The following is a 15,191-nucleotide window of genomic DNA, read 5'->3' on the forward strand; positions in this document are numbered from 1 at the left end:
ACATTGCCACCGGCATCGATAGTCTCAGACCATCGAGGGAGCGAAACCATCGACCTCGCCATCGTCCGAGCTGCCGTTGAAGAAAACCTGTCCAGAAAAGACACCGATCTTTTTGGCGACCGGGTCAACGAGGCATTCCTCGCCCAACAAGCCATCGGGAGCCGCGACTCCGCCTTTAACGGTGGTCCCTCTGGCTATGCCTCTGCCTCCTTCTTGTGTTCCAGAGCCGGAGCTGCTTGTTCCAGGTCTCCAGGAGGCCAGGTCTCCAGGAGGCCACCGACAAGGCGATGCACCGACTCCAGGTTCCCCTGGCACCGACATTGGTACCGATAGTGGAACCGGCTTCTGACCCGATTTCAGCAGCCTTGGCACCACTGCCATCGAGAATGGAAGTGCTTATAGCCGCTTTTCCACTAATGGACCCCGGGTCACCGATGGCTCCAGTGCCCTCCCCGCTTACTTTATCATCAGGAGGAGAAACACCGTTCCGCATTCCTCCATCAGGAGTTGTGCCTCAGCTATCGAGATCGGTGCCCTCGATGCCTGAAATTCATTGCTTTCATTGGTGCCTCAGGTTATTCCTTCGATGCCTTCAGAGCCTAGACCGGGACCTTCAGGTATCCAACTTCCCCGTCCCTCTCCAGTTCCTAGAGGTACAGGTGCTGATCCTTATGATACCTGGACTGATGATTCCTCACCAGACACAGATGACTTGCCATCACCTCCTTCACCCACTGAGAGTAGAAAGCGTTCTCCTCCAGAGGACCTTTCTTTCATAAATTTTGTGAAGGAAATGTCTGAATTGGTTCCCTTCCAATTACTAACTGAACAGGACAACAGACATCAAATGATGGAGTTGCTTCAATTCCTGAATGCGCCCATGGAAATCACCTCCATCCCTATCCACCAAGTTCTTCTAGATCTCCTCAAGAAGAACTGGGAACATCCTGGCTCCATTGCACCAGTCCACAGGAAAAGTGACTCTACCTAGTTGGTGCAGTCAGCTCCAGGCTTTCAGAAGCCTCAGTTGGATCACCAATCTGTAGTGGTTGAATTTGCGCAAAAGAGAGCAAAAAGATCGAAACCTCACACTACCTTTCACCCTGGCAAGGAATAGAAGTTTTTAGATACCATTGGTCACCGAGTCTTACAAGGATCAATGTTGATCCTCTGAATTTCCGCTTACCAACTCTATATGACCCAATATAATAGGGTCATTTTTAAGAAGATGCAGGAATTGACAACCTCCATGCCTCAGTCACTTCCAGAACAACTCCACACCCTAATTAACAAGGGTTTGGAGGCAGGAAAACATGAGATCAGATCATGTTATGACATCTTCGACACTGCAACCAGAGTATCTGCAGCAGCTATTTCAGCGAGACGATGGGCTTGGCTCAAGTCTTCAGACCTTCGACCGGAAGTCCAAGATAGGTTGTCTGACCTTCCCTCTATAGGAGACAGTCTCTTTGGCGAGCAGATTCAAAAGACGGTGGCTGAATTAAAGGACCATCATGAGACTCTCAAACAGCTCTCTCTGATACCTTCGGATTATCCTTCCAAACAGCCTTTCCGCAGACCAAAGAAGTCCTACCCGTTGGCAGCCAGATTTCATTCTGCGAGACCATTCCTCAAATCACAGTCTCATCAGACCCGAAAACAAAAGCCACAGACAGCCCCCCAGCCGGGCCTGCTTCTGGCTTTTGACTCTCGCGTAGAGAGCAGCAGCCAGATTCCATTACCACACATACCAGTGGGAGGACGTTTATGCCATTTCAACAACATATGGTAATCAATCACCTCGGACCACTGGGTCCTAGTAATAATTGCTCGGGACTATAATCTCAATTTTCTCTCCATCCCACCGGATTCCCCGCCTCTAATGGCGTGGAAAACATCCGACCATTCATTGCTCCTGGAGTAGGAGATCTCCCTCCTACTCCAGTCTAGAGCAATATAACCAGTACCATTCCCTCAGCAAGGTCTCAGGTTCTATTCATGGTACTTTCTAATACCCAAAAGATCGGGAGGCGTTCGTCCAATTCTGGATCTATGAGCCCTCAACAAGTACCTCCAGAGAGAAAAGTTCAAGACGGTAACCTTGGGCTCGCTTCTTCCTCTTCTACAAAGAGGAGACTGGCTCTGCTCTCTCGACCTCCAGGACGCATACACTCATATTGCGATAACTCCATCTCATCACAAATACCTGAGGTTTCTCGTAGGCCCCAAGCACTATCAGTTTCATGTGCTTCCATTCAGCCTAGAGTCTGCACCACAAGTCTTTACAAAATGCCTCCTCGTGGTTGCCGCCTTCCTCAGGACTCAAGGTGTTCACGTCTACCCCTATCTGGACGATTGGTTAATCAGGGCTCCGACTCGGCAAGCCGCTTTGTCATCCCTACATCTCATCTTAACCACTCTAATTTCACTCGGATTTCTAGTCAACTACAACAAATCCTGCTTAGTCCCATCTCAAACCTTATCGTTCATTTGGGCAGACTTGGACACCTTACACACAAAGGCTTTCATGCCTTGAGAACGAGCCCTCACTCTCGTGTCTCTGGCGCATCAGCTGCAGTCTCAACGCTCGACGACTGCTCATCGTTTTCTTCTCCTCCTAGGACACATGGGTCCTCAGTTCAGGTCACCCCAATGGCTTGCCTGGCCATGAGAGTCATGCAGTGGACCCTAAGGTCGCAATGGACTCAATCCCTTCAACCCCTGTCGACCATTGTCCACGTCACCGACTCACTCCATCTGTCTCTTGCCTGGTGGACGAATCAAATCAATCTTCTACAGGGCTCACCCTTTCAGGCGCCAAACCCTCACATAACTCTAACCACCGATGCTTCCAACTTCGGGTGGGGAGCCCATGAGGCCGATCTCCAGAACAAGGTTCTTGGTCTCTAGAGGAAGCCAAACACCAGATAAATTTCTTGGAACTACGAGCAATTCGATACGCTCTCCGAGTATTTCAGGATCGCCTGTCCAATCAAGTCATCCTGATCCAGACGGACAACCAGGTGGCCATGTGGTACATCAACAAACAGGGAGGCCCAGGATCCTACCTTCTGTGTCAGGAAGCTGCACAGATTTGGGCGGAGGCCCTCTCCCACTCGATGTACCTCATGGCCACCTACTTGCCGGGAGTGGACAATGTGTTGGCAGACAAGTGTTGCACCTTCCAACCCCACGAGTGGTCTCTAAACCCCTCAGTAGCGAAATCCATCTTCCAAAAATGGGGATATCTTCAAATAGACCTCTTTGTGTCACCCCAGAATCGCAAAGTAGGCAATTTCTGCTCTCTCACTCGCAGCCAACATTATCCACCAAAAGACGCGTTCTCCTTCTCATGGGTAACCGGTCTCCTATATGCATTCCCTCCACTTCTCTCGAAGACTCTCGTGAAGTTACGCCAGGACAAGGGAACCATGATCCTGATAGCACCCCACTGGCCCCGCCAGGTGTGGTTTCCAATACTTCAGGGTCTCTCCATTCACAGGCACATTCCTCTGGGAACAGACCCGCTTCTAATCACTCAAAACGACAGGTTCCTTTGCCACCCCAATCTGCAAGCCCTGTCCCTTTCTGCATGGATGTTGAAAGTTTAATCTTTCAGCCGCTTAACCTTTCTGATCCAGTCTCCCGTGTCTTGATTGCTTCACGAAAGCCTTCCACGAGAAAATCGTATTATTACAAATGGAACAGGTTCACGTCATGGTGCTCTTCTCAGGCCCTTGATCCCTTTACCTGTCTAATCCTGCAGTTTCTAGACTACTTCTGCCACTTGTAAGAGTCAGGTCTTAAAACTTCCTCCATCAGAATGCATGTCAGTGCGGTGGCTGCCTTCCATAAAGGTATCGGGGGGTGTCCCTATCTCAGTACAACCCCTTGTAACACGCTTCTTGAAGGGCTTGCTTCACCTCAAGCCTCCACTGCATCCTCCGGCCCCTTCTTGGAACCTTAACCTGGTTTTGGGTCGGCCCATGAAACCACCATTTGAGCCTTTCCAATCCTATGAACTTCGCTATCTCACATGGAAAGTGATTTTCCTTTTGGCAGTCACTTCAGCTCGCAGAGTTAGTGAGTTACAGGCCCTAGTTACCTATCCGCCTTACACTAAACTTCTGCAGGACCGGGCGGTTCTTCACACTCACCCTAAGTTCTTGCCTAAGGTAGTATCAGAGTTTTATCTCAATCAATCCATTATACTACCTACCTTTTTTCCAAGGCCCCATTCCAATCCAGGAGAGCAGGCTCTGCATACCCTTGACTGCAAACGGGCTCTAGCATTTTATCTAGACCGTACAGCTGCCCACAGAAAGAGAGCTCAATTATTTATCTCTTTCCATCCTAACAAATTGGGGCAGCCAGTAGGTAAGCAGACTCTCCTCCTGGTTAGCGGATTGCATATCCTTTTGCTATCAGCAAGCGGGCATTCCACTTCAAGACCGTGTTAAAGCACACTCTATGAGGGCCATGGCGACTTCAGTAGCACACCTACGATCGGTACTCACTCATATGTGAGGACTACCATCCTGCTTCTCCTGTGAGAAAGCAAATGTTGCTTACCTGTAACAGGTGTTCTCACAGGACAACAGGATGTTAGTCCTCACGAAACCCGCCCGCCACCCCGTGGTGTTGTGTTCGTTTTCTTATTTTATTTTTCGGCACTGCCTGTAGCTTTGTAACCAGACTAAAGAGGGACCCCTGCTGGCTGCAGGGTTAGTGCCATGCTGGGCATGCCCAGTAGGGGCCAGTCAAAGTTCTAGAATCTTTGACAAAAGTGTTCCGTGATTGGGCTCCATCCTGATGATGTCACCCATATGTGAGGACTAACATCCTGCTGTCCTATGAGAACACCTGTAACAGGTAAGCAACATTTCCTCTGTGCATGTAAAACTGGACCCTAAAGCATCACCTTGAGTTACTAGCTTGCCCTCCTATAGTGATATAAATACTTGACTACTATGAGAGCCTTATAAAGAGACACTTTGCCTCGCAGGGTGCGATAAATTTAACACATGTTGCAATAAGATTCCTATGTAAAGCGCTAAATAGCACATTGTGCGGTAACTCTAAATTATAGTCATGCCCCTTTTCCTTATCGTGGGTGTTATTCCTGTGAAATTTATCACATTTTGATGAATCTAGGCCTTACATTATGAGCTATCTGGGGATGCTGAAAAGTGGAATAAAAACAAATATAAATAAATAAATAAATACTCCCCTTTAAAAGTAATTGTGCACATGTTTTTTGCCTTTTATATTAGAAATTACCTATTGGGCAGGAGGAAGTGATGTCATCAAGGACAATGGCTGTTTGATTCGGTACCCCCAACCCAGTCTATTAACATCCCCATTAATAAGCACTCTGACAAGAGATTCTACAGTAGCAAGTGAGAAGGGTGAGTCTGTTGGTTCTATTGATGGCGTTGCAAATGAAAATGATCTTAAGCAGTTCTCTTACACTGACAAAATAGCGCATGGGGCAGAGGGCCTACACAGTCAAACCCACTGACTGCGAGGACTCAGATGCCGCAACTGGTTCACAGTTTACCGAAGCTCCCTCCAGAAGGGAATTCCAGCAGTGGTTCAAGGAATTAAGACGTGATGTGCTGGTGACTGAGGGGGAAATCGTGAATACTGTGGCCGAGATGACCTGTTGGTTTTGGGGTGATGCGTGGAAGAGGCCGATACCAGGCTGGATGATTGCTCGGCCAAGATGACGCAATTTCAAGCAGTGTGCAATAAGATGTCTCACTCACAAGTGGATCTCAGTGACCAATTAGAATACTTAGAAAACTGAAAACGGAGAGCTAATCGGAGATTCAGGGGAGTTCCAGAGTATGGCAATTGTTTCCATGTGGTCAACAGAATCTGTACTGTGATTTTGGGCTTGGATAGACAAGATGTCAACATACTGATGGTGCAGCTGGAAAGAGCACATTGATTGCTGTGTACGCCCTGAGGTAGTCTACCCAGAGACATAGCTTGCTTACATAAGTTCCCCATTAAGGAGAAAGTGATGACACTAGCGCAGAAAAAATGTTTGATTATTTGGAGAGGGCATAAAGTGGAGATTTTTCAGGACCTGTCTTCTATTACCATACACAGGAGGAGAGAATTCAGGTAAGTTATTGCTGAGCTGTGCAACCAGAATGTGAAATACTGATGACGGTTCCCATATGCCTTCAGCTTTACTATTGAAGGTTCAACTTTAAAGTCCACACAATGTCAGGCAGTGGAGATAATGGCATCAGGGCTTGGAGGTACCTATGACATCAGGAAGCAGTACCTATGTGCTTTGGGATGACACTCGAGATGGCAGTGAATGGAGGAAGGAAGCTAAAATGCAGTAAATGGAGGGAGTGAATGGAGGAAAGAGGCTAAATGCCAGTCTGGTGGGGCTTCCACACTTGTGCCTTCATCTCAAAAAGATCCAACTTGAGTAAATTTTTATTTATATAGCTGATTAAGTTTTGTGCTTATGAATGCCTTAGGGTTTTTGTATTGATCTTCTTAAATCTCTTGAGGTTGGGGTTTACACATAAGGGGATGTTATCTATCTGCAAGATTCAGATTTTTAATCAATCTTAAATGATGGTTGGGGTGGGAAGGGGGTGATAGTTGTGGATTCCTGATGACACTATTCCTCATGAAGGAGAAGACCCACTAAAGTGGGTGGTGGCCTGTTTTGTGGAGGGAAAGGGGAAATTGCTTAGAGTGGGGTAGGATTATGTGTGGGTCGTAGAGAGGAGATTTCAGTTCAGTGTGGGGGATTGTTGGACTGGAAGTGTAATGGCTTGTAGGCTCATTTGGGAAAGTAGGCTGAGGGATGTTTTCATGAAATGGGTTCATTGAAAATTATATCGATGAATACCAAAGACTAAATGCTCAATCGAATCTTTATGGGTAGAAATCCCTCCCTTGTGTGTTGGGAAAGAGTAAGGTTTGTCTTTTTGTGGATGACACAAAGATCTGTGACAGTGGACACGCCGGAAGGAGTGGAGACAATGAGACTGGATTTAAGGAAGCTGGAAGAGTGGTCGAAGATATGGCAGCTGAGATTCAATGCCAAGAAGTGCAGAGTCATGCATATGGGGAGTGGAAATCCGAATGAACTGTATTCGATGGGGGGAGAAAGGCTGATGTGCACGGAGCAGGAGAGAGACCTTGGGGTGATAGTTTCTAATGATCTGAAGTCGGTGAAACAATGTGACAAGGCGATAGCTAAAGCCAGAAAAATTCTGGGCTGCATAGAGAGAGGAATATCCAGTAAGAAAAGGAAAGTGATTATCCCCTTGTACAGGTCCTTGGTGAGGCCTCACCTGGAGTACTCTGTTCAGTTCTGGAGATCGTATCTCCAAAGAGACAGAGACAAGATGGAGGCGGTCCAGAGAAGGGCGACCAAAAAGGTGGAGGGTCTTCATCGAATGACTTATGAGGAGAGATTAAAGAATCTGAATATGTACACCCTGGAGGAAAGGAGGAGCAGAGGTGATATGATACAGACTTTCAGATATTTGAAAGGTTTTAATGATCCAAAGACGACAAATCTTTTCCATCAGAAAAAAATCAACAGAACCAGGGGTCACGATTTGAAGCTCCAGGGAGGAAGACTCAGAACCAGTGTCAGGAAGTATTTCTTCACGGAGAGGGTGGTGAATGCCTGGAATGCCCTTTATTTATGTTTCCTTTGTTAACTAAGCTGTTTCATTGTATTCGACTAAGGAATTTTTTCCTGCTTTTTCTGTTTCACTGTAAACCGGCATGATTTGCATTTAATGCAAGAATGTCGGTATATAAAAGTTAAAAATAAATAAATAAATAAGTGGTGAAGACCAGAACTGTGAAGGACTTCAAAGGACTTCATAAAGTCTAGAGGACTCGTGGGAATGACGGCTACTACCTGGAGATAATACCCTTATTCAATAAATATACACATGGTTAATGCAACGCCAACATTGCTCTAAGCTTCAACGGCAAGAGGAAATGTGAAAAAAAGGATTTGCATTCACAAAAAAGCGGGGAGTAGCTTGCTTGTCACGGTGGTTACTACCCCAAACCAAATAAGCCTAATACTTCACTTTCAATGCATATCCAGCATAGCTCTCTGCTTCAACGGCAGGGAAGAAAGTCTGATACTTCACGCATATCTAGCATAGCTCTCTGCTTCAACGGCAGGGGAGAAAGACTGATGCTTCACGCATATCCAGCATAGCTCTCTGCTTCAACAGCAGGGGGAATGAAGAAAAGTGGATATATACACAGACAGCAATCAACAAGGACTGAATTACATAGTCTGGGTAAACAAATAAGCATGGGTTTAGCTTGCTTATTGCGGCGGTTACTACCCCTAACTAATTAAGCTAGATATTTCACTTAGATGCAGTTCAACACTGCTCTCTACATTAATGGTAGAGGTGGAAGAGAAATAGAACCAAAAGGTTACTAAGAGCCAAGAGTAACAGATAAATATGGGAAAAAAAAAGTGCAAAACTTGCTGGGCAGACTGGATGGGCCGTTTGGTCTTCTTCTGCCGTCATTTCTATGTTTCTATGATAGGAGTATACTACTATCCACCTGGCCAAGTTGGTGAGACAGTGAAATGCTAAGAGAAATTAAGGAAGCTAATCAAATTGATAGTGCAGTAATAATGGGAGATTTCAATTACCCCAATATTAACTGGGTAAATGTATCATCAGACACGCTAGAGAGATAAAGTTCCTGGATGAATAAATGAAAGTTTTATTGAGCGATTGGTTCAGGAACCGACAAGAGAGGGAGCAATTTTAGATCTAATTCTCAGTGGAGCACAGGATTGGTGAGAGAGGTAACGGTGGTGGGGATTGCTTAGCAATAGTGATCATATGATCAAATTTGAATTAATGACTGGAAGGGGGACAGTAAGTAAATCCATGGCTCTAGTGCTAAACTTTCAAAAGGGAAACTTTGATAAAATCAGAAAAATAGAAAAAAACTGAAAGGAGCAGTTACAAAGGTAAAAACATGTGCAAGAGATATGGACATTGTTAAAAAAAAAAAACAAAAAAAAAACATCCTAGAAGCACAGTGCAGATGTAAAAAGGTGGAAGGAAGGCAAAACGATTACCGGCATGGTTAAAAGGTAAGGTGAAAGAGGCTATTTTAGCCAAAAGATCTTCATTCAAAAGTTGGAAGAAGGATCCAACAGAAGAAAATAGGATAATGCATAAGCCGTTGGCCAGTTAAATGTAAGACATTGATAAGACAGGCTACAAAGAATTTGAAAAGAAGTTGGCCGTGGAGGCAAAAACTCACAGTAAAAACTTTTAAATCTATCTGAAGCAGAATGCCTGCGAGGGAGTCAGTTGGACTGTTAGATGATCGAGGGGAAACTTAGAGAAAATAAGGCCATCGCGGAAAGATTAAACAATTTCTTTGCTTCGGTGTTAACTGAAGAGGATGTTTTGGAGATACCCATTCCGGAGAAGGTTTTCATAGATAATGATTCAGATGGCTTGAACCAAATCACAGTGAACCTAGAAGATGTGGTAGGCCTGATTGACAAACTGAAGAGTAGTAAATCACCTGAACCGGATGGTATACACCCCAGGGTTCTGAAGGAACTCATAAATGAAATTTCAGATCTATTAGTAAAACTTTGTTACCTATCATTAAAATCATTCATTGTACCTGAAGACTGGATGGTGGCTAATATAACCCCAATATTTAAAAAGGCGCCAGGGGCGATTCGGGAAACTACAGACCAGTTAGCTTGACTTCAGTGCCAGGAAAAATAGTGGAAAGTGTTCTAAATATTAAAATCACAGAGCACATAGAAAGACATGGTTTAATGGAACAAAGTCAGCATGGCTTTAACCAAGGCAAATCTTGCCTCACAAATCTGCTTCACTTTTTTGAAGGAGTTAATAAACATGTGGATAAAGATGAACCGGTAGATGTAGTGTATTTGGATTTTCAGAAGGCATTTGACAAAGTTCCTCATGAGAGGCTTCTAGGAAAAGTAAAAAGTCATTGGATAGGTGGTGATGTCCTTTCGTGGATTACAAACTGGCTAAAAGACAAGAAACGGAGAGTAGGATTAAATGGACAATTTTCTCAGTGGAGGGGAGTGGACAGTGGAGTGCCTCAGGGATCTGTACTGGGACCCATACTTTTCAATATATGTATAAATGTTCTGGAAAGGAATATGATGAATGAGGTAATCAAATTTGCAGATGATACAAAATTATTCATAGTAGTTAAATCACAAGCAGATTGTGATAAATTGCAGGAAGACCGTGTGAGACTGGAAAATTGGGCATCCAAATGGCATATGAAATTTAATGTGGATAAGTGCAAGGTGATGCATATAAGGAAAAATAACCCATGCTATAGTTACACAATGTTAGGTTCCATATTAGGAGCTACCACCCAAGAAAGAGATCTAGGCGCCATAGTGGATAACACATTGAAATCGTCGGTTCATTGTGCTGCGGCAGTCAAAAAAGCAAACAGAATGTTGGGAATTCTTAGAAAGGGAATGGTGAATAAAACGGAAAATGTCATAATGCCTCTGTATTGCCCCATGGTGAAGACCGCACCTTGAATACTGTGTACAATTCTGGTCACCGCATCTCAAAAAAGATACAGTTGCAATGGAGAAGGTACAGAGAAGGGGTGACCAAAATGATAAAGGGAATGGAACTGCTCCCCTATGATAAAAGACTAAAGAGGTTAGGGCTTTTCAGCTTGGAGAAGAGACAGCTGAGAGGGGGGGATATGATAGAGGTATTTAAAATCAAGAGAGGTCTAAAACGCATAAATGTGAATTGGCTATTTACTCTTTCGGATAATAGAAAGACTAGGGGGCACTCAATGAAGTTAGCATGTGGCACATTTACAACTAATAGAAAGTTCTTTTTCACTCAACGCACAATTATACTCTGTAATTTGTTACCAGGGGATGTGGTTAGTGCAGTTAGTGTAGATGGGTTTAAAAAAGGTTTGGATAAGTTCTTGGAGAAGTCCATTATCTACTATTAATTAAATTGACTTAGAAAATAGCAACTGCTATTACTAGCAACAGTAGCATGGGATAGACTTAGTTTTTGGACCAGTATGGCGTGTTCTTATGTTCCTATTATACAAGGTAGTAAATATGAGCATTTATTGGTAAGGCATATCTGTGTGGCAGCTAGATGTGATATTGCTATGCTTTGAAAGGAGTCCAGAGTCCCCCGCCTCAGTGACACTCAGGATAGAGTTGAGAGGGTTTACACTCTATATAGAATTTCTGCAGTTATACAGATGTGTTTATATAAATTTGACAGAGTATGGTGTCTTTATGATAGGTGGAAACAATCTGTGGAGGTTGTATCTTGAGTCTCCTTTCATGTGGTTGTCACTAAATATACCTATCCAGTCATAGGTGGTGGTGTTTTGTTTCATTTTATCTGCTTTTTCTTTGCTTGACACTAGGCCTTACTATTAGAGAGTAGGGATGGGGGTGGGAGGGGTTCAGGGGTGTGAGTAGGGGTTGTTTGTTTTATGAAACAGTTCCCGTTGTATAGCAATTGGTACGATATCTGGTACGTTTTTTTCTATTTTTTGTTGTACGATGTCTCATTTGGATTTTCTATGGCGTCTGTATCATGTTAATGGTTTTGATTATGGATTTAATAAACTTTCAATTAAAAAAAAATGCCATTCAAAAATATTTGTGCGGATTCCACATCTTCACAAACTATTGAGTAATTGTTATGCCAGATTTTCAACCAGGCTGGATATTGCAAAACAAATCTGATCTCACTTTTCACCAAAAGAGAAGAGACAGGAACAAATTCTTTTCTCCATGGAAACATTTTAACTAAAAAATCAAAATTTTATGTTCTTGTTATTTTAAGAGCTTGCACTTATGGTATGCCTGTAAAATGGTGATTTTATGAGCAAAGTTCAATAAGGTAGCTTGTGCTGCTCCTAGAGGATGCGCACATTCAATTTTAAGCACTCCTTCCATCTCTGGTAATCCAAGGGATGCAGGTAGCCACTTTTCTAGAGTGGTTAGTAAATTATTATCAGGTAGTGATACAAGCATGCCTACGAGCCACAAATTGTTCCTCCGGTAACGGTTTTCTAAATCTTCTGCTTTTCAGCTTGATCTCTGATTTGCTGCTCCCATTGCCTCTATTTTGCGCTGTGCTAAGAAGTCATTCTCCACACTAATGAGTCTGCCTTCAATCTGCTCCAGGCCCTGTCCAAATTTGGCGATCAATGTTTGCATATAGAGCATTTGCACTGAGAGTCAAAACACCCATTCAGGACTGCAGCCACAGAGATAGCGTCAACACTTGGAGCAGCTCAGCTCTGGTTGAGAGATGTTTTCTTTGCCGGTCGCCATCTTGGATGTTACAAGGTGCAGCAAGAGTTTCTTCCTCCTCGCTGCTCTCGTGCTCAACCGCGCACACACACAAATTATAGTGCACTGTTGGGATTCCTTGTGGTGGAAGTAGCATGGACACTTAATTCCCCACTGGTTAAGCTGCTCAATAGGTAAAATTTTGGGATGGCACCCAGAGCCCGAGATCACGGTGCCATCCGGGCTTACCATGTCATGTGACCCTCTGCTGGAGAGATATTAATTCTGTTAAATTATCAACTTTTACTCTGTAACTACCAGACACAGACAGAGCAGATTCTAACTGCTGAATCTGTTCATCTTGGACCTCTTTTAAGACTTCCCATAGTGGGTTAGACCAAAGGTCCATCGAGCTCCAAGCGTTCATGGCTTAAATTTATATACTCTGATTATAGATCTGAGGTTAAAGCAGTCTGCTGATTCATCATTTGGACATATGACTGGTACTGATTTTGACAATACAGAGGGTCTATCCTGACTATTAATGGATTGGGATTCCAACCCCTGGATTGTATGTTTAACAATTTCTAAAGCATGGAACACATAACAGAACCTTTTAAAATGCCCACTGAGATCATTTTCATTTCTCTTGAAAGGCATTGTGAAAACTTTTAATAGTTTGAACATTCTTACAAAATCAATTTCTGGTTTGCATTTCATCTCTGCCCCTCCCCCTTAGCAGGCTCTATGTATCTCCTAAAGGGGGGTCATTCTCCCATTTAGAGCAAGATGGCAAATCTGCAGTGGACTTTGAAGGTGCACTTTGCAAGCCAGCAGAGATTTCTCTTAACTCCGGACAGTTGATTCTACCTAGAGAATCCGCCGTCTCACTCATGGGTATTGTGTAGCTATAAGCACTTCCCTTTGCCTATAAAAGAAATGCCTATATCATCCAGTATATCACACCCAGGGGCATATGAGCACACCTTATGGTACACATTTGCTGTTCTCGTCACAGATGATACCTCATCACTGTTGTCTGAAAAGGAAGAGGATGTACAAGAGGAGGAAGACTGTAGTGATGTCCTGGCCACTCCAGCTTAGCCAGCTGATGCCAAAGCTGAGGAGGAATAGGGCCCTCCTACTGCACCTCCTCCACCATCAGCGAATGCATCATTTCCTAGCGTGTAGCCAGATGGGTATAGTATGCTCGTGCTAGCAGTTGGAGACTGATCTGACGTCAGCACAGGTATATATACCCCCACAGGAAGCGTAGCAACTCAGTAATTTCCGTCTCCAAAGCAGTTTGGAGAGCCTGCACGCTCGCTGAGCGTGTTTCCAATCTACTTTCTATTTCTACTTTCTTCTTAACTAAAATTCTACATCGAGCCCCGCACTCCTGCGATGATACCCTTCGATCCCCCGGAAGTTTAAGACCTCAGTCCGGTGGCCGAATCGCGGCAGGGACGTAGCCCCCGGGCGAGGCTCGGGCGTGGCGAGAGAGGCGCCTCAGTCCCGGCGTGGACGAGGCAGCGGGTGCATTTCCTCAAACGTGGCGGTGAAGGTACTTGCCCTCTCCCCCGGCAGCCGGAGACTGCCCGGGTTCCAGCCGGGAAGCACCGAGGATCAGGTAAGGCGTACATCTCTTACTTTTGGTCTCCGAGGAATGAGGATCGGCGGCGTTGCCTGCATGTGGCACGCCGTGGAGGTCGCCATTTTGTCTGCCTTGTTCAGGTATTGAGCGCCCATGATAGGCGCCTGTTTCTGCTTAAGCGCATATGAGATATCATTGAGTGCCTATTGCATATTACTAAGCACATATTGTATTTCATTGTGCGTATATTGCTGACCGCAGACTACTGAGCGCATATTGGATAGCATTGAGCATCCATTACTGACCACATATTAATGAGCGCATATTGGATAGCATTGAGCATCCATTGCTGACCGCATACTGATGAGCACATATTGGATAGCATTGAGAGTATATTGCTGCCGCATATTTTTGAGCGCCTGTTGTATTAAAGCGTATATTGCTGCCGCTTAATATTGAGCGCCTGTTGTATTCAGCGTATATTGCTGCCGCATAATATTGAGCGCCTGTTGTATTAAGCGCCTGTTGTATTAAGCGTCTATTGCTGCCGCATATTATTAAGCGCCTGTTGTATTCAGCGTATATTGCTGCCGCATAATATTGTGCGCCTGTTGTATTAAGCGTATATTGCTGCCACATAATATTGTGCGCCTGTTGTATTCAGCGCCTGTTGTATTAAGCGCATATTGCTGCCGCATACTATTGCGCGCTTCTTGTATTAAGCGCACATTGCTATCGCATATTGTTGTGCGCCTATTGTATTTGGCGTATATTCCACGATGGAACAGAACGCCTCAGCATCTTCAGCGGCGGCGCCTCCTGATTCTGGCATTAAAGCCTTCGGCTTCTGCTCAGCATGCCAGCTTCGGGCCACGCACAGTGAAGAGCCAGACTCCCTTTGTGCCCAATGTGAGGAGGCCGTGGGAGCCTCGGGCCAGGACCAGTCTCAACCGAGGTTTGCTGACAGTTCCCCAGGGGCCACCCCGGATCTAGCGGGCAGTCTCGACCAACCTGGAATCCCGGGGGATCTAGTACCCCGACGATTAGAGACCGCTTCCATTTCCTGGGTGGATCTCTTTAAGGGAATTCATGCCTTTGTACAGATGCAATCAGCTTCCCGTCCAGGCCCTGCTGCTGCTGCTGCTGTGGCTCCTGCTGCGCTTGCAGCTCCTGTGGATCCTGTCCCTGGACCGTCGCGCCCTTATCGTGGGCAGGACCTCCCGCCCCCAGACAGTCCGGTTCAGACGGACCCTG

The sequence above is a fragment of the Rhinatrema bivittatum genome, chromosome 3 (assembly GCF_901001135.1).
Source record: "Rhinatrema bivittatum chromosome 3, aRhiBiv1.1, whole genome shotgun sequence".
In the NCBI taxonomy this organism is placed as follows: Eukaryota; Metazoa; Chordata; class Amphibia; order Gymnophiona; family Rhinatrematidae; genus Rhinatrema; species Rhinatrema bivittatum.